This window comes from Lepidochelys kempii, chromosome 2 (genome assembly GCF_965140285.1).
Source record: "Lepidochelys kempii isolate rLepKem1 chromosome 2, rLepKem1.hap1, whole genome shotgun sequence".
NCBI lineage: Eukaryota > Metazoa > Chordata > Testudines > Cheloniidae > Lepidochelys > Lepidochelys kempii.
The window spans coordinates 131942725-131963785 of NC_136381.1; the positions used below are offsets into that span (position 1 = coordinate 131942725).

The following is a 21061-nucleotide window of genomic DNA, read 5'->3' on the forward strand; positions in this document are numbered from 1 at the left end:
GATTTAGAGTTGTAATTTATTCAGTAGCCAAAGAAAGATCCCAATGAGAAAATATTTTTAGGGATTTTTTTTTTAATTTAGGGTTAGGTCATGCATAAGTTTTCTGGCAGGGACCAAGTGAAAATGAAGCATGCAGGCTTTTGCTTGCAATTGAATTGGTCTGTGAATTGTCTTTTTGGCAACAGAGTTGAGGGCTTACTAGTGCTGAATGCTGCAGAACAGTTATCTCCTAGGTCTTGCATTCAATGCTCCTGTATACTGGAACATTACTCTTTTTCTCAGATGCATCACATTGTTGACTCATTCAGTCTGTGATCCAGTGGAACCTCCAGATCCTTTCTTAGCAGTATTACAACCTAGCCAGTTATTCCCCATTTTGTATTTGGTATTTCCTTCCTAAAAGTAGTACTTAGTGCTTGTCTGTGTTTCATCATGTGGATTTTAGACCAGTTCTCCCATCTATAAAGGTCCTTTTTGGTTCTAATCCTGTCCTCCACAGTGTTTGCAACCCCACCTAACCTGGTGTAATCTGCAGATTTTATAAGTTTATTCTCCACTCCATTAAACAAGTCATAAATGAAAATATTGAATAGTTCAAGATCCAGGATGGACCTCAGTGGGACCTCATGTGATACATCTCCCAGTTGGGCAGTGAGCAATTGATATCTACTGAGTACAATCTTTGAACTGCTTATGCACCCACTTTATAGTAATTTCATATCTAGATCAATTTTTTTTCTAGTTTGCTTATGACAATGTCAGTGTTCAATGACAGTGTTCAAGCCTTACTAAAATCAAGATATAGCCCATCTACTGTTTCCCTCTTATCCAATAGGGCAGTAACTCTATCAAAGAAGGAAACTAAGTTGGTTTGGCATTATTTGTTCTTGACAAAGCCATGTTGGCTATTATATATCTCCCTATTATCCTTGAAGTGCTTACAAACTGATTGTTTAATAATTTGTTTCAGTATATTTCCAGGTATCAAAGGTATGTTCCTTGTTCTAGAATTCCTCAAGTTCTCTTAGTTTCCCTAATAAAAGTTAAGTACTATGTTTGCCCTTTTCCAGTCCTTCAGGACCTCACCTGTCCTCCATGAGTTCTTGAAGATAATAGCTAATGATTCCAAGATTGCTTCAGCTAGTTCCCTAAGTCTCTGAGGTGAATTTTGCCATTTTAAATATGATTTAGTTCTCAGTCACCCTCTCAAACGCCTTCCACATGCTTCCTTCAGCACACATAGTCACAGTCACTTGAATATATTACTGCCAACTGAGGAAAATATTGTGTGAGAAAGAACTAGAGCTGATCAAAATTTGGAATATTTATCCTGCAGGAAATTGACACTTCAACACTTGTTTCCATCCCAGAAGAAAAAAGTTGAAATATAGATTCTGAAAAAAAATTCAATTCAGAAATGTTCAAACATTTCATTTGGGCATTTTTGTTCTAAATAAAATGTTTCAACCATTAAACATGATACTGCATATCTATTGCCTCATGGGAGTTGTAGTTTGGGCCCCCGTGGTTTCATATGATAGGTTTAGTCTTTCAGGAAACTCTATCAAGATGCAGTGTGGACCCACCTGATCAAACTGCATGGATCGTCAGGGAGCCACACGATTCTGCGTACATCCTAGAAGAAATATGCTTAGTTTCAGGAGAAATAGGTACCTGAACTACAATTACCCAATCTGCAAGGAAAATGCAGGGATTATGTTTTTATTTATTTTAACTCATTCAAAGCAAAATATTTCAGGTTAATTCACTAAAATAAAATGTTCTAATTTGAGTTGTCCTCACCCAGTACAAAATATTTGATTTTGATTTTCCTGACCAAAACTTGAAAAAGAATGACAAAATTTGAAATTCCCCATGGAAAATTTTAATATTGTGGAAACTGTGTTTTCTGTCTTTTTTTTTTTTCCTTTTTCTTTTGACAGAGAATTCCTGATCAGCTTTAGTTATAACATAAGGTAAATTCTCCTTTGGGGTAGAAATCTCCCATCAGGATGGTAACACATTCTGGTGACCATGGCAGTAACTGTTCTCTTATGAATTCAAGGAGTTTATCCCAAAGCAGAATGTTATGTAAATGCTTTGCCTATATATAAATAGTAGGGCTGTCAATTCATCACATTAACAAATTAACTCAAAAAATTAATCACAGTTTTAATTGCACTGTTAAACAATAGAATACTAATTGAAATGTATTAAATATTTTGGATGTTTTTCTACATTTTCAAATACATTTATTTCAATTACAACACAATATAAAGTGTACAGTACTCACTTGATAAACAAAAGAAATAGTATTTTTCAATTCACCTCATAAAAGCACCATAAATATTATTCTATTATTGTTTAACGGCACAATTAATCACGTGATTAATAGTGATTACTTTTTTCAATCGTTTGACAACCCTAATAAATAGTTTTAGATAAGATTCCAGTAGATGCTGCTTGACAATATGTAGCAAAGTTTCTGCGCTTTATAGGATCAATAAATCTTGTTGTGCACTGGGGCTTCCTGGCAGCAGCTCTTTATGTCAGTTCTTATTATCATGGCAGAACCAAAAGGTTTTTTGTTTTTTTTTCAATTGCTTTAATTCTTCATTATGTCTGACCTGAGACACTGAGTCACTTCAGCAATGACTCTGAGCAACTTTCCATTCCCTGCTGCAGTGCAGGCAGGGATACCTATGAAAAGTGGAGCTTCTTCAGAGCCTGTGACAAACTATGAAGTAGCTGAAAGTCTGGACAAAGAAAGTATGGCAATCCGAGTGGCTGCACTGAATACAGCAATGGATAATGACTACATCCTAATTTGCCAGCCCTTGAGACTGTGTCTGTCCAAAAGTTAGTTACTAGACATTCATGCCTAAAATATTGTGCTGTAAAAGAACCTGTAACCTAATGTGATGCTCGTGAATACCGATTGGGATCAGAGTTTTCACAAAATGGTCATCCTATATTTGCCTCCAGGGCACTATATCCAACAGAACAAAACTGTGCTCAAATAGAGAAGGAATGCTTAGCCTTTGTGGTTCATGCACCAAGCATGACCAGGGTCTCCTGGGGTGTCGTTGTACATAGATACAGAACAAAAACCTTTGGAATAAATTTGTTATCAGCTCCAAAATTTCTTCAAACAATGTTAATGAAAATTAACAACATTGGTTGGCTGTACAAAGTGTCTCGTGTTCATTGTAGATTTTTTGTCTAGGGCAGTGTCAAGGTTCCTCCCCCACTCTGAACTCTAGGGTACAGATGTGGGGACCTGCATGAAAAACCTCCTAAGCTTATCTTTACCAGCTTAGGTCAAAACTTCCCCAAGGTACAAAATATTCCACCCTTTGTCCTTGGATTGGCCGCTACCACCACCAAACTAATACGTCTTTCCCCCAAAATACTTCCCAAAACCTTGCACCCCACTTCCTGGACAAGGTTTGGTAAAAAGCCTCACCAATTTGCCAAGGTGACTACAGACCCAGACCCTTGGATCTTAAGAACAATGAACAATCCTCCCAACACTTGCACCCCCCCCCTTTTCTGGGAAATGTTGGATAAAAAGCCTCACCAATTTGCATAGGTGACCACAGACCCAAACCCTTGGATCTGAGAACAATGAAAAAGCATTCAGTTTTCTTACAAGAAGACTTTTAATAAAAATAGAAGTAAATAGAAATAAAGAAATCCCCCCTGTAAAATCAGGATGGTAGATACCTTACAGGGTAATTAGATTCAAAAACATAGAGAACTCCTCTCGGCAAAACCTTAAGTTACAAAAAAGATACACAGACAGAAATAGTTATTCTATTCAGCACAGTTCTTTTCTCAGCCATTTAAAGAAATCCTAATCTAACATGTACCTAGTTAGATTACTTACTAAAAATTCTAAGACTCCATTCCTGGTCTATCCCCGACAAAGACAGAATATAGACAGACACACAGACCCTTTGTTTCTCTCTCTCCTCCCAGCTTTTGAAAGTATCTTGTCTCCTCATTGGTCATTTTGGTCAGGTGCCAGCGAGGTTACCTTTAGCTTCTTAACCCTTTACAGGTGAGAGGAGCTTTCCCCTGGCCAGGAGAGATTTCAAAGGGGTTTACCCTTCCCTTTATATTTATGACAGGCAGCATTACCATAAAGGACTGTGATTGCTGAGACATTTGATTATGAAATCTTCAGCATATGCACAAAGGGGAAGTTTCATCAGGAACTTGAACATATCAACTAAGCAGAATTCCTTCTTGTGACAGATACAGTCAAGCTGCAGATAGAGATAAATCCAAACAGGTCTCTTCCAACCCTAATCATCTATGATTCTATGCTGTTCAAGCATTCAGAATGGTCATCCAGTTAGGGATGGGAAAGGTGCCATTTAATATTCATGAATAGTGGGACATATAGAAGAACTGACAGTACAAGGCTTTATAAAGGCTATGGGGTCACAATGCATAAAGATATGTCTGCTAATGCTAATCCACATACACACACAAGCCACACTGGTGCTGAATCATATGTACCAATGCCTGAGACATCCTGTATTAGCCAAACATGAGAAGTGAGGTGAAAGACGACATAAGCCAGGGACATAGCTGCAATATGTTTTTAGCCAGTCTGCAAGGAGAAGCACACAAAATATCTTATCAGCCATGGAGCAAGCTAGAAATGGATTTATGTACATGGCAAAACAAATTTTACCTTTTGATGCCTGATTACCATTTGGATTATTGGGAATTAGACCCCTTATATGCAAGAGCAGAAATTTTTGTCAGAGAGTGCTGCAAAGCTCAGTTTGCCCAGCATGAAATTTCAGATGCTCATTATAATTAATGGGTCTCTGTTTTCCTATTGGGAATTTGTTGTATAGTTTTCAGCATTAGCTGAATAGAAAGATATCACATCACCTTCCTCCTCCCCACATCACAGCCAGTCTAATGGCAAAGCAGAAACAGGTGTAAAGAAACAATTAAAAACACATACTAAATAAAACCCCACAAACAGTGTTGCTCTACCAGACAAATGCACTAACACAAGGCATGTGCAGCAGCCCAGTACATCTCATCTTTCCTAACAACAAAGGAACGATTATCCTGAAGGGATGATCTAGGAGTCCTCCCATATGTGGATGTAGGGAAGTTTGTGAGGGGAGTTCACCTACTAGTGCTTCACAGAAATTGGCAAAGCTGATGCAGAAAATCTAGTGGCCCATAAATCTCTGGAGGGCAACTGAGAAGAGAGGGAAGGGACTCCCAAAAGAACAACGGTATAGTTACTTTGTAACTTCAAAGACAACAGCTACTTGAAATTACTCAGTTTTTAGTAGAGGATGAGACATAGTAAGTGTGTCCTCTGTCTGTTTACATGTAAACAGACAATTGATATGGCACTCAAGAATATGCAGCACAGTTCCTTGGTTTTGCAGTACTGATACAACTTGTTGTGCGCTGCACATGGCTTCCAGTGTACCGCTCTTCATATTAGCTTTTAACATGCACAATATTGGAAGTGCTTTTTCAAAGTTTAAATATCAGACACTAAGTAAAATCCAGCTGTTAGTGTCACAGTTCATGGCAACTGTGTCTGTATTTCCTCTCAGTGGTCTGGCACGGGCACAGACTCTCAGGCCTCCAGCTTCCTTACCTGTCACCTCTCTCTGGGGGAGACCCATGTCTCTCTCCTTTCTGACCAGGATATCACCAGGCAGAATAGTGCCTTGCCTGCTCTCTCTCATTTCCAGCAAAAGAGAATCTGCCTAAGCACTCCTCTTGCTTTCATTTCAGAGACTAATAACAGTTTAACTGCCTAGAGTTAAGCTACCACACTGCTCTTTCTATGCAAACTTATGTAATGTTTTTACCTTAAGACTATGGAGAAGACATATTAAAACAATAAAAGAATCTACATACTTACTAAGGCTATGTCTACACTAACCATTTTGTTGGTAGAACTTATAGTTGCTTCGGGGTGTGAAAAAAAACTTGCCACAAATGACATAAGTTACACCAACAGAAGCGCCGGTTTGGACCACGCTATGTCGGCAGGAGCTGCTCTGCTGCTGACATAGTTACAACTGCTCGTTGTGGGTGGTTTAATTGCATCAGTACAGCTGTGCTGCTGTGAGCTCTCTCGTGTAGACCTGGCTATTAAGCTAATCAGAGATCAGTCTGATGCCAGTATGAGCTCTGGCAGGTGATTAGTCCTCCACACTCTACAAAAGAGTCTGTTCTATGGTCACAAGTTCATAACAGCCCTACCTGTTATGTGCACCCAGGACAAGTTTAGTCCATCCTTTATACTGTTCAGGGGTCTCTGGCCTGGAGTTTTCAGGAGCAGGACATCAGTAGATAATGACTTTTTCTCCCAGGGTGTAACTTCAAATGAACTCACAATACCTCCTAGGAAACCCATTTCACATATTTTCCCAAGCAGTTCTTTGAAGTTCCGGACATATCCCCCAAGGTTTACATTAGTAAATGTCCTAGAAAAGTTATGTGCAATCCCCCAGTAACACATAAACAATTGCATTTTTAATACAATGGACCCCAAAGGTATTAAATTAAACTTTATTTAATTAAGTTTAATTAAATAAAGTTTTTCCAGGCTATTGCAGGAAATTGCCCTCTATCCCAGTTATTACTCATAGTCCCTCTTGAGTGAGGGGGAATTCCTGCCATGCAGGTGGTGTATCTGTGGTGGTTCAGGAAGACTGATGCTGTCAAGGTTCCTCCCCCACTCTGAACTCTAGGGTACAGATGTGGGGACCTGCATGAAAAACCTCCTAAGCTTATCTTTACCAGCTTAGGTCAAAACTTCCCCAAGGTACAAAATATTCCACCCGTTGTCCTTGGACTGGCTGCTACCACCACCAAACTAATACTGGTTACTGGGGAAGAGCTGTTTGGACGCGTCCTTCCCCCCAAAATACTTGCACCCCACTTCCTGGACAAGGTTTGGTAAAAAGCCTCACCAATTTGCCTAGGTGACTACAGACCCAGACCCTTGGATCTGAGAACAATGAAAAAGCATTCAGTTTCTTACAAGAAGACTTTTAATAAAAATAGAAGTAAATAGAAATGAAGAAATCCCCCCTGTAAAATCAGGATGGTAGATATCTTACAGGGTAATTAGATTCAAAAACATAGAGAACCCCTCTAGGCAAAACCTTAAGTTACAAAAAAGATACACAGACAGAAATAGTTATTCTATTCAGCACAATTCTTTTCTCAGCCATTTAAAGAAATCATAATCTAACACATACCTAGCTAGATTACTTACTACAAGTTCTAAGACTCCATTCCTGGTCTATCTCCGGTAAAGACCAGCATATAGACAGACACACAGACCCTTTGTTTCTCTCCCTCCTCCCAGCTTTTGAAAGTATCTTGTCTCCTCATTGGTCATTTTGGTCAGGTGCCAGCGAGGTTACCTTTAGCTTCTTAACCCTTTACAGGTGAGAGGAGCTTTCACCTGGCCAGGAAGGATTTCAAAGGGGTTTACCCTTCCCTTTATATTTATGACAGATGCGGAGGAAAAATCATAGAATCATAGAATATCAGGGTTGGAAGGGACCTCAGGAGGTCATCTAGTCCAACCCCCTGCTCAAAAGCAGGACCCATCCCCAATTAAATCATCCCAGCCAGGGCTTTTTCAAGCCTGACCTTAAAAACTTCTAAGGAAGGAGATTCCACCACCTCCCTAGGCAACGCATTCCAGTGTTTCACCACCCTCCTAGTGAAAAAGTTTTTCCTAATATCCAACCTAAACCTCCCCCACTGCAACTTGAGACCATTACTCCTTGTCCTGTCCTCTTCCACCACTGAGAATAGTCTAGAACCATCCTCTTTGGAACCACCTCTCAGGTAGTTGAAAGGAATGGGGGTACCTTAGTGCATGTTCTTCCCTTTAGTGCATACTTCATGCCAAACGTCTGCCCTGTGGATCTGTTTGCATGACAATACCACAGATCAACATATCAAATTTCCTTGGGGTGTGTGGACTACATTCCAAGGGGTCCCCTGTTTGGAAATAGGAGTGTACTCTGAGCATGGTGGAACATGCTGCACTGGTGCAATGGCAGAAAGGAGCATCTTGTGCATGAAACAGAGGGCAGGACTTTGGTTCTGTGTTTGTTTGGTTTGGTTTCATGAATATTTCATGAATGACAAAAATGAGTATTGCATTTTTAAAAGCCTAACAAAGCTTCAGTATAACATGCACAGATAAAATACAGCAGTGTTTTACTTCTCCCGGTGTAATATACAGTGCACCGAGTAATGTTACTTCTCACATTTTTACTCAGCACTCATCCAGAGCCAGATCTATAGACACTGACATGCTGATCAAGGAGAAAGAATAAGATCAAAAGAATTATGCAGTTTTTGCACTGTATTCATAAATCCTGGGTCTTTTATGTTTGTTCATTAATTAGGAATCTGTTTATGCATCACTAGAAAGCTTTAATACACCAACGGTGATACAAAAGCATCATTGAAGGCATAAATTGTTACTTAATAGTCTAATATGTTTGTTTAATATTTTAATGGATTAATATTATTGGCAGTTAATAAGAACATTACCCTTCAGATTGGTTAGCTGATGATAACTCTGATGACTCTGGCATCAAATACATTTTCTGCAGTCTTTTATTACATCTTAAATTGTTTTAGCTTTCAGTAATAATAGCAGCTTACATAATTCATGGTCTTTTCAGTACAAGGTCTTGTATATAAGGTGCCAACTTTTTTCCTCCGCTTCTCTCTTTACAAGCTCATTATAAAAATAGAGGTAGCTGAACTGTTGGAGGAAGTGTGTTTTGGTGAGTCTGACATTCTACTACCTACCCACCACCTATTGTTTTTAAGAGCCAGGGCCTTCTCTAAGGCTTTTGCTGCCCTAAGCAAACCACAAACGCCATCCCCTTCCAGCCCAGTTTCCCTAACTGTCCTTCCTGTGTAGCCACTCACATAAAGCAGCCACTTAACACTTTTCTGCCCTAAGAAACAGCATGTTCTATACCTCTGTTAGAGCTAGCCCAGAAAGAACCATAATCTCCTCTCTGTTAAATGGCACTGAGGGCAGCAAATTTAGGTTAATCCTGTTTACGGTGGCAAAAATCAAAACAGTAAACACATAACATGTTGCCCCCCTGCACACAATACATAGTAACAAATTTGTGTATATTAAATCCATATGGCATTATGGGGGAATGGTTAGCATGAATTAGGGCCATGCCTGGCAGAATTTACCATAAGTGGCACACTTCTGTAGCAATGGCCTTTAACACAGGCTTTCTGCTGCCACAAGTATCATAGCAGCATGAAATCTCTATCTACAGACTTCTTCCCTGCAGAGGTGGAACAAGTGGAGAGCTGTGATAGGGAAACAAAACAACTGTATGGCCACTGAATCAGATGTGCTGTCAGTGCTGGTTTGGAAGGATGGTAACTGGAGGGGCAGGCATTTCCTGTGAATTACCCAAGAGCTGTGAGACTGGAACGAGCGCTTACCGCAGATCTTTAGCCCTATTTTCCATTGCCTGTAATTCCTCCAACAATGGGAGAAAAAGTGGTGCAAATTTAACAATTGTTTCATTTTTTTACTTTTATGTGCGTTTTATTTCCTTAGAAGGGGAGCACATGAAACAAGAAATTTACTAAGGAGCTGTTGCATGTCTGAGTTAATGATGACTCAAGATTGTCAAATAACAGGCTCAATTGGAATTAGTTATTCACAGATTATCAATCAGCGATAGAAAGAATAGATACATTACCACCTTGGTGGTGGTGGTGGCGGTGATGATGATGATGATAAAGAGCTTTCTGTGTGTCCCTCCTCCACTGTGTCTGGAGGAATGTGGTAGATTTCATTCCCCAACTAAGTTCCCATACCAATGTCATTATGTAGGATTTCCAAACAAATGAACTTTTGCCAAAAGAAACATGTTTTGATGTAATTTCTATACATTCTCAGTTTACCTGATTTGTGTGTAAAAACATGATTAACAGTCAAGAGGACTAACAAGATAATATATTTCAGTGGGTCTTTCGAACTCAATATACTCTTTGTTAATATCCTAAAGAGTCTAAAGAACAGTTAATACATTAACCAAATGTACAGAAAGTAAAGGACTAAAAGTTGTTAATATTTGCTAACAAATTACTAACAGAGCACACAAAAGTAATCTGCTTGAATTATAACAAAACAAAGGAATTAGCTTGCAGAACTTCCTGTCGCATGATATTATCAAGGCCAGGAATTTAACAGGTTCCAAACACGGTTTGGAATTTATGGATAACAAGAGGATATCCAGAGTTATAACAGGTTTTTGAAGGCATATGAAGCCTCATGCTTTTGGGCAGAAGCTAATGAGGTGTTAGAAATGTTCCTCATGGGAGGGGTTACTTCCAACTGCCCCACAACCAGCTAGTACTACTCCCTATTGATGTCAAGACACTGAACTAACAGATGATCCACTGGTTAGAGTTAGTATGGCACTGCCAGTGTTCATAAACAGCACTGACCTTAATAGAATATATTTAAGCATATAGTGCAATACTTATAGGCTAATTAAAAAGAAAAGGAGGACTTGTGGCACCTTAGAGACTAACCAATTTATTTGAGCAGGAGCTTTCATCTCTAAGGTGCCACAAGTCCTCCTTTTCTTTTTGCGAATACAGACTAACACGGCTGCTACTCTGAAAGGCTAATTAAAGCTTACTTAGAAATCAGTAAGGGTGCATAAAGGACAAGTTACATAAAACTTACACCAAACCACAACTTTAAAAAAAGTCAAATATAAAACATAAGCTGGCACTCCAGAAGTTGGAACCCAAACAAAGAGAAATATTTTATAGAGAACTGTGAAAAAAAATCAAGCGCAAAGCAAAACTAACTGTTGGGGCTCTTTGTCCTTCTTTCTGAATACAAAATTTCGGGCAATAATACAATAGTTTTTGAAACTTACAAAGGGCTTTATTCCTCCACATGTAACTTTCTTGGCTTTACTGTAAAATCTTACTTATCTAGGGCCTAATAGACCTCAGATGCCCAGGCCTTAAGAATTTGTTTTCTTAATTTCTCTTTGAAGTGTTAGAGATGGTTGTTGATAGTATACCATTTTCTAATCCTTGCCTTGCCCTTATATGCAGGTCCCAGAATCCCTGGTCAGCTGATGTATTATTTCAGTCTGTTGAACAGGGCTATGCTCCACTGAACTGAATGTGGGTAGGAACTCTAGGAACCTAATACTGAGTGTGTCACAAACTAACTGGATCTGATTTCCCTGTGTCTTGCTCCTGGTGTAGTAATTTATGCATGTGTAAAGTGGATTTAAAATACTACCGTTTGTTGTATACCAACTTTGTATTCATTTTCTACAGGTATAACTTAGGGCATAAGGCTGTGGAGGATCAAGACCATTGTGTGGCCTTGATCATATCACTTAAAGAATAATTATAACAATAAATCTGCTTCAGTTTCCTTCACTGTGTAAAACAGGATAATTATTTCATAGATTTTTAGGCCAGAAGGGACCATCATGATCATCTGGTCTGACCTCCTGCACATAACAGGCCACAGAACCTCACCCAGCCACTCCTGTAATAGCCACTCCATAACCTCTGGCTGACTTATTCAAATCATGATGTAAAGACTTCAAGTTACAGAGAATCCACCATTTACACTAGTTTAAACTAGCATGTGGCCCATGCCCCATGCTCTGCGGGAAGCTGAAAAAAAACCCCAGGGTCTCTGTCAATCTGACCAGGGAGAAAATTCTTTCCCAACTCCAAATATGGTGACCAGTTATACCCTGAGCATGTCAGCAAGACCCACTAGCCAGACACCCGGGAAAGAATTATCTGTAGTAACTCAGAGCCCTGCCCATCTAGTGTCCCATCTCTGGCCATTGGGGATATTTGTTAACAAAAGTCACAGATTGGCCACATGACATTATAGACAATCCCATCATACCATCGCCTCCATAAACTTACCAAGCTCAGTCTTGAAACCAGTTAGGGGTTTGTTTGTTTGTTTTTTTGCACCCACTGCTCCCCTTGGAAGGCTGTTCTAGAACTTCACTCCTTTTATGGTTAGAAACATTCCTCTAATTTCAAGCATAAACTTGCTGATTGCCAGTTTACATACATTTGTTCTTGTGTCAACATTAGCACTTAACGTCTCTCCCTCCCTGGTATTGATCCCTCTGATGTATTTATAGAGAACATTCATATCTCCCCTCTGCCTTATTTTGATAAGGATAAACAAGCCAAGCTCCTTGAGTCTCCTCTCATAAGATGGGTTTTCAATTCCTCTGATCATCCTAGTAGCCCTTTTCTACACCTGTTACAATTTAAATTTATCTTTCTTAAACATGGGAGAAGTAACTCACAGTGGTGCTCTGATGATTTAACAGTGTTTTTCTTTAAATATGAAACACTATATAAGTCGTAATTATTACCTCATAGCCCTTTCCATTTGATAGCTAGCCTGGGATGTGGTAGTATATTGCAATGTGCAATAGAGTACAAAGTTTATCAGTCATGCATGGTAAAACCCAATATATGACTAAACATGTTTTCTCTCAAACCGCTGCTGCCATCATTAAAATTAGAGCTGATCAAAATTTTTCTGATGGAACAGTTTGTTTCCTGAAAATGCTGGTTCAAAGAAGTCAAAACCTTTCACAGGAATATTTAGATTGTCCTGGGAAATTATTGAAATATTTTGTTTTGATAAGGTTGAAAAGCTTCATTTAGACTTTTATAATTTGGGACAAAACCAAATATTGATATCTCTGAACTTCCTATGGGTATGGAAATTCCATTTTTTGATCAGCTTTAATTAAAATATTACAGCATGGCACAGAGCTAACAATCAGTGAAGCTAAGAAAATATGAAGGAGCATGAGATATTATCTAAATTGCCTGGATAGAGTATAGGCTCTATTCCTTTGTTATGGATGTTTTTTCTACACTTTTGCTATTAAATACTCATAAAACTCTTTACAAATCATAATCATTCTTTCTATAATAGTTTTTCATTTTTGTTTTTAAAAAAGCTGATTGTCTAACCAATTTTCCAAGCTGGAATGCGATGTATGGGCAGGAAAATTCCTGAGCTACTTACAAGCCTGGAAACATCCCCACTATCCATTTGTTGTGATCTGAAGTTGCTGTTATGGACAGCTGTCTATTTTTGTTTGTTTGTTTTAAAAAGCATGTGCTATTACTATCGGAACTCGATAATTTGATATATTTGCTGAAAGTAAATATCTCATCATCTATCTGTCCCAAGTGCAGCATTTTAGGTATATTGCTATTTTTCATTTCGGTATCATGCTGGCAAAATGTGATCCAATAGGCACATTGTTATCTGATAGGCATATTGAAAGCAGTATTATTCTGTTTCAGTGAAAGTTTGTGAGCCTTCCACATCCACCTCTTGATATCTTCATGGGAGATGCTCAAGATTGTTTAACCAACATGCATTTCTGAGCTGTGGGCTACTCATCAAATAAAAGGTATTTTACCTTTTTTTTTTTTTTAATTCAATCACCTCTCATGAAAAACTTGATTGGCTTGTGCAATTTATTAATTTATTTAACTTTTGACATTTCTCCTTGCTGTTCTAAACCCTCCCCTCTTTTTCCTGCTTTAGGCTTTTTACATTTTTGGTCGGGAAAACAGAATGCTTAGATTCTGCACTCTGAGGCAGGGGGCACGTTTTCATTATATGTCTGTACAACATCTATTGCACTGAGCCTTGATGTCTGATTGTTGACCTGTGGGTACTACCACGCTATAAATAATAAATAGGCATAAGAATGCACAGTGTCTCCTGTGACTGATGTACTCCTATATGCTGCTCCATAGTCATCTTGATGGGGCTGCTGAAGAGCTCTGCTGTAGGCCATGGAATTTGTTTTCAGCATGATGTATCTTAAGATCTTTATATCAAATGTATTAGTGAGCAAGATTTCCAACGTTACTTAGAAACCTGGTTGTTCTGGATGTAACAGTTCCAAGCATAATTTTCATTTTAAATGCATCTGTCAACAAAAATTCAGGTAATAGTTTCCTGACTACATTTTTCATGCCCATTTGTTTGAGTTAAACGACCCCAAAACAACTATTACCTCCCCAGTCCTTAGGTCCCCATAGAGCCTTTCCCCCCAACCCCAGATTTCTTTAATAATATGTGATGTGAAGTACTATAGTTTGACAGATAGAAATAAGGAACTCTTCCTGCTTTTAAAAGTACCAAAATGTGTACTATCAGTGGAATTATTTGAAGAAGATAACTCAAATATTTTTGCACAAGTTAGAAGCTCAAACACTTTACTAGTGACAAAGCTAGTATCTCTAATCCTGGCAGGTTTAAACTGACCTTGTTACTGTGAAGTAGAGTTGGTCGTTCTGGTTTGGGGCTTCAAAATTACTTTTTATTTTGAGTTAATGTTATAGTTAAAAATAAAAAAGATTGAACTCAAAACAAAACATTTCAAAATTAGTGAAACAAAACGTTTTTGATTGACCTGAACTTAACCTCCCTTCCCTCCCTTTCCCCCCCCCCCCCCCGCACCCCAGTTTTTGGTTTATGAAAATTTTTGAGATTTCAACAATTAGTCACAATTCTATGTGGGAAAATTGTCATAATCTCAAAAATTTTCATGGGAAGGGAAAACTGCATATAAAGACCTGCATATAATACATTAGGTGATCATCCATGTTAAATTAGCTAGAGCCACTACAATTTGTAAAACTGTATTTTTGTATTTCATGGCTCATTTTGTGAGTACTGTATAACACTTTCCCTAACATTTAGGGCTCAGCTAAAGTTTGATTGTGGAAAATTTCCAAATCAGAGTTAATAAGAGTGCTGGTAGTTACACAGGCATGACTATTCTATTTAGAACACTGTGACCACAGTACCAAATGCAGTAGGGACTTTTGTATAAAGTTGAATTCTCTGCATGCTTCATGGTACATTTTCAAAGTATGTATTTTTTTTTTCATGTTTAGCAGTTGTTAAATGGCAATTTATAGTTCATAGTTTTTCATTGCAAGAAACCTTGATAAAATTTCCTTAAATATTATGTAAAGAAACTACAGAGTAAACACTTAAAATGTACAACAAATTCACATAAACCCACATGAAGTGAGAAACTCAGGAACCATGAAACGGGATTTCATGGTCTCAAAGCTTTTGAAATTTTACTCTATCCAGTTGAATAACAGGTAATTGTGACTGCCTGTGTACTACTCTGTCATTTAAAGTAGAAAAATAAAATTAATCACTTGTGGAATAGATGAGAACTAATGCATAGAGTGGAAGAATGGTCTTGTTACTGAGGCACTGTAGTAGGACTCAGGAGATCTGAATACAGTCGCAGCTCTGCCGCATGCTCCCTATGTGACCTTGAGCAAGTCTCTTTGCCTCAGTTTAACAGTAAAATGAGGCTCATACTTCCTTTCTCCTACTTCATTTAGATTGTAGGCTCTTGTGGGCGTAGATTGTGTCTTACTATGTGTACATTCCAGACAAGACCAGGACATCATTGTGCTAGGCAGTCTCTGCATCACCAGAGTATAAAGAATGTCTTCCATTTATTTACAAAAAACAACAAGGAGTCTGGTGGCACCTTAAAGACTAACAGATTTATGTTTTTACCCACGAAAGCTTATGCTCAAATAAATCTGTTAGTCTTTAAGGTGCTACCAGACTCCTTGTTGTTTTTGTGGATACAGACTAACATGGGTACTCCCTGATACTTTCATTTATTTAGATTCTCTTCATTGTCCTCTTCCTCCCTTGTGCATAAGCTCCTAACAATAACTTTTCTACAAGAGTGGACTGTGAAGAAAGTAGCAAGTCTGGAAGATTTGAAAAGAAAAGACTCTTGTATTGAATTATTTTGTAAAAAAATGGTAAGTAAACACCAGGGTAATTAGTTTAAAATCAGTGATTGAGGAATTAGCTGGGTTCACTCATTCAAGCATTTGAGCTGTACTGTTCTGAAAGGTTCTTCCAATCCTACACTGCGATCAGGTGCTTGGGTATTGACTGAATGACACTGATACTAGATCATGCCTCTATATCTTACTGAGAAGCAGACCAGTTTCAAGATAAATTCTTTGCTGTACATAGTTCCTGTTCATAACAATGAGGAAACACACATAGCTTTAGCCTGCAACTGCCCTCTCATGCACTTCTTTCTTTCTGCCCCAGTAGGAAGTCTCCCAGAAAACTAAAGACTGCATGAAGAGTACACAGGAAGTGTGGCTTCTCCACACTTCCTAGAGAATTTACTCTGTATCACATCTTCCCTTTTTTGGATCCTTTTTTAAAATTTACTTATTGAATTTAAACAGTTAAACTAAACTATTGAACTATTACAAATACTACAATGGAATTAACTCTTCAGGTTGCTTGAAACACAACCCTAATATACCTTGCTCAGTCTTTTATGGTATTTCAGCTATTTGTCTGAACTGCTGTATTGCAAACCCTCTTCAGGTAAATCCTTGTCCATAATACTTCAGTCTCCTGGTCAGTAACAGGGTCAGTCTGAATACTTTTCAACTTGTGTATCTGGTCTAACTTCAGTTGTCTTGGCCAAGGTGTTAAGTATCTTGAGCAGATTATTATGATTACTTAACAATATTTTGCCTTCATCTATGATCAGTAAGTATGAGAAAGGTTATTATTCTTTGATCCCTGTGGCTTTGACTGGCCAGTATCTATATCCTGCCAAATTCTCATTGGGGCTTTGTTTATTGAGCTGTGGAAATGGTCATGCTCCTTTATTGTAATATTTTGTCTAATTGTACTTTCACAGTCTTTTCCTCACTATCACATGTGCCTTAGTAACAGGTTTGACAATATCTAGATGTCTCCTGATGAAAGTTGCACATTTTAATAAAGTTCAGGAATTTCCTATTCTTGAACTGTGATCTGATGTCAATTATTACTTTTCTTGGAATTCCATGACAATGCAAATAGAGATTTAATGTTTCTGACAACTGTTACTGCTATGACATCTGTAGGCTTGGTTTTATATGAGTAAGTACACATGTTTGCGGTCTCATTTCTTGGGAAACAGGATTAGGGAGTTAAATGGATAGTCAGGCTGGAAACAGAATGTCTGTACTAGCTAAGATAAGGAGAAGCATGCTGGGAACCATTTACAATGAACACGATAAGCCTGGATCTCAAAATAAGGCTGAGTAAGTTGTGCATGGACAATGTGTGACAGCATGCTGTACAGGGATTGGCTTCTACAAAGTAACCAGGCCAATCCCAACCCCTATACCCACCCCATACGCTTGAATCTGATCAACTCAGCATAGCTTTGTTGTATAACAAATAAAAATACTGTAGTAATGAAATCTGGAGTCAAACTGAGTTCTTGGGAAACTGTGGGGAAAAGAAGTCTCAGAGAGAATCAATTAGAATCCTCCAGTGTGACTACTTTTGGGAAATTGTTTAAGTAGTCCATTATAACCAGGTGATTATGTCTTCCAAAACTGAATATGTCAATTCCAGCTTTGTCCGGTGGAACTGCAAGTTATTCGTGTGGTAACATTGGTTCTTTCTGCTGGGAATCTCTGTACTTCTGAAATGTTCCAAACCTGCTCACCATTTCTTTGATATCACTATTCATCTATGGCCAGAATACAGCTTCTCCAGCTCTCCTTTTTGATTGTCATTCCCAGGTGGCTTTTGTGTATTAATTCCAACATTATTCTTTCATCACTGTGGGAACCACAATATGTGTTCTCTTCAGAAGCACTCCTGAGATCACTGAAACCTTATATTTATAGTGTGAATACACAGGTCGGGAGTATTTTTTGTTTTGTTTTGTTTTCTCCTTTACTTATCACTTGTATCACTGTTCGGAACATTTCATCTTGAGCTGTTTCTGTCCCCAGTTTATTACAAATGCCTGGAGATACAGCATGTAACACTTTTATCATATTCACATGTATGTTTACTGCTTGTTCCACATCATCAGGCTGTGTATTGTCAGATGGAGCACGTTTCTTGTGTAAGCAGAGTCAGGATGAGCTCTACCCTGACATCTGGTGGCGAGTCATGGTGGGTTATGGAAAAGAACTTCAGGGGCTGATCTTGTTTGCATAGGCACACCCACCCCGCCTCGATGGCCACTTTGGCTGCTGCAGAAGCCCCAGTTTCTCTGTTATTCGTGCAGGAAGAATAAACTGTTATTATCCTGGTTATGTGAATCAAGGACAGTTGAACTGTACTTGGCCTTTTGTTATGATGGAGGGACTCGCCATCAACTTAGCAGCACTCGCTAGGCAAGCATCATGGGTTCCAAAACCCAGTGAATTGAGAGAGATAGAGAGAGAGAGGGAGCGGCCGGGGCCGAATACCTGCTTGTATGGGCTCTTGGTGAGGGCCCTACATGCCAATTACACCGTTTCCTCTGTCCACAGTGGAATATCAGAGCTAGTTTTGATTCCACTAGGAGTCGAGTTAGACCGCTAAGCTGAATTCACTTTGGGCCAATGGTGTACCAGCACTGAGGCTCCCCTACTACAAGCTGAAATCACTAAAGAGCTAAAATTACTAAGAGCTGAAATCACTGAGCATTGTGTTAAGTAGGGGGGGGGGGGGCTGAAGATATATTGCGGAGCAGTTTGCGGGATGGCTGGCGGAGCGGTTGGCAGAGCAGAGCAATTTGTGGGGCAGCTGGTGGAGCGGAGTCCCACAGAGAGGTTGGAAAGTCGGCTTTAGACCACATAAGGTGCCCCTTAAACCCCCTCCCCCCCATTTCCACTCAGGTTGGGAGGTAAAACACTGCAGATAAACTTTCAAACTCTGGGGCTGTACTGACCAGGGACAGATATTTTTGGGTTGTTGGACTTTTGGGACTTTGGGTGATTTGGGGTTGCTGGACTCAAGAACCAAAGGGAAAGGGCATGCCCCAATTTGCCTGGGGTGGGGTTGTTTTTGCTCATGGGTTGTGTTATGAATCCTGTTGGTGGTGTTTCCCCAACATAATGCCACATTGTTTCTCTCTGTTATTAAAAGACTTTTGCTACACTCAGACTATGTGCTTGCGAGAGGGGAAGTATTGCCTCTTAGAGGCGCCCAGTGGGGGTGGTATATATTTGTCCCAGGTCACTGGGTGGGGGCTCGAGCCGGTTTGCATTGTGTTATTGGAATGGAACCCCTAGATACTGAACCCGGCCCTTGTTGCTGCCAACTCTGATGGGCAGAAGGGTTACACTTGAAAGAGAGTCTGCCGTTACTAAGTGGCATCCAGGTTGGACCTCCAGGTCACATCATACTTCTGTATTTTCAACAGTAGTTACTGTATCCCTTTTGGTGCTTCTCCAAGTCCTTATTTGTGTATTGGAGTCAGTGGTTTGTGACCAGTTTCTGCTTTGAAGCTACATCCATAGAGAAATTTGTGAAATCTTGTACAACCTTACACCAGAGCTAGTCTCTTTTTCAGTTTGTTCATATGTCTTCTCTTTGGCTGTCATAGCCCTAGTTGTATATAAAAGTGGCAGTTAGTTCCATAACACTGTGATAGTACTGCTCCCAGCCCTCCTTTCAAGGTATTTGTGGAGAGTTTGTCTTTCAATGGGTAAAAAAATTGCCACACTGAAGCTGGTATCAAAAAGTGCCTTAAATCACTGAAATCCCTTACATGTTTTGGCATCCAAGGCCATTGAATGAGCTTGTGGAAGAGGTGCCTTAGATGAGATATATGGTTATGTATGAAATTGCTGACATAATTCAACATACCTACAGCCTTTAGAATTCCCTATTTATCTTAAAGTCTCAGCATGTTGAGTGTTGCTTCAATCTTTGATTCATCAGGCAAGATTCCCTTGGAGGTCAATCTCTCTTCCAACTATGTTGTTTCTGTTGTTTGGAATTGTTATTTGCCCTTGTGCAGTTTAAGGTTTCTACCTGTCACAATTTCCAGTACTCTTCTTAGTCATTCCTCATATTCAAAGGAAGTCCTGCCCCAAATTATTATGTCATCAATTTACACTTTCATACCTACTAGACCCTTTAGCATCTGGTTCATTTTGCAGTGAAATACTCCTGGAGCCAAACATATTCCAAAAGGCAGTCTTAGAAACAGTATCTGTCAAATGGTTTGTTGAAAGTGTAGATCTTGAATTTCTGACTGTCTACGGGGATCTGCCAATATCCTGCCAATGCATCTTATCTGGCTCATGCTGAAGCATTTGGTTCATGCCATCTCAGAAAACAGTTCACTTGTGGGCAAGTGGAAGTGTTCTTTTTATATTTTTCTTCAGCCCTTTAGGATCCATACACAGTTGTAATCATCCTTCTTCTCTTTTTTTTACAGTCACTGAAGAGTGAATCCAATCTCTTGGTTTTTCTGTTCTCCAAATGATACCGTTTGTCATGTTTTGAAGCTCTTCTAGTCTCTTTCTTAAGACTTGTGGAACTTTTTGTGTAGCACAGGTTCTCCATCTTCCCTTAAACATTTCTTGTATATTATTGAAAGGAATCCATTTCCTGTGAATACATCTTCATATGATATTATTAATACTTTCATATCCGGTTCTGTATAGCTTTCTGTCTCTCTATGGCAGGGGTCAGCAACCTTCAGCACATGGCCCATCAGGGTAATCTGCTGGCCGGCCACGAGACATTTTGTTTATGTTGACCGCCCGCAGGCATGACCCCTGCAGCTCCCAGTGGCTGTTCCTGGCCAACGGGAGCTGCAGAAAGCAGCTGTCAGCACATCCCTGTGGCCACTGGGAGCTGCAGGGGGCTGTGCCTGCGGACGGTCAATGTAAGCAAAATGTCTCATGTCCCACCAGCGAATTACCCTGATGGGCCGAAGGTTGCCGACCCCTGCTCTATGGTAATACATCCTCTTAACAAGACCAAGCACCTAACACATGTGTAAGCCCAAGACTGGTTGCTTGCTTCTGTGTAGCACTGCAAACTTGTTTTATCATTTGCCTTTGTATTTAATGTCAGTGTACACTCTCCCAACACTTTAATTGTTTTTCCATTATAGACTTTCACAGACAC

The 21061-nt window shown here is 39.3% G+C and overlaps 1 long non-coding RNA gene across 1 annotated transcript in view; it reads left to right on the forward strand.

Moving 5' to 3' along the window:
* LOC144930160 (uncharacterized) overlaps positions 1-13509 on the forward strand; it is a 227953-nt gene extending 214444 nt beyond the window's left edge. Inside the window, exon 3 of the long non-coding RNA XR_013635267.1 lies at positions 13417-13509. This is a non-coding gene — a long non-coding RNA (uncharacterized LOC144930160). The remainder of the gene's footprint in view (positions 1-13416) is intronic.
* The last annotated feature ends 7552 nt before the right edge of the window (positions 13510-21061 follow it).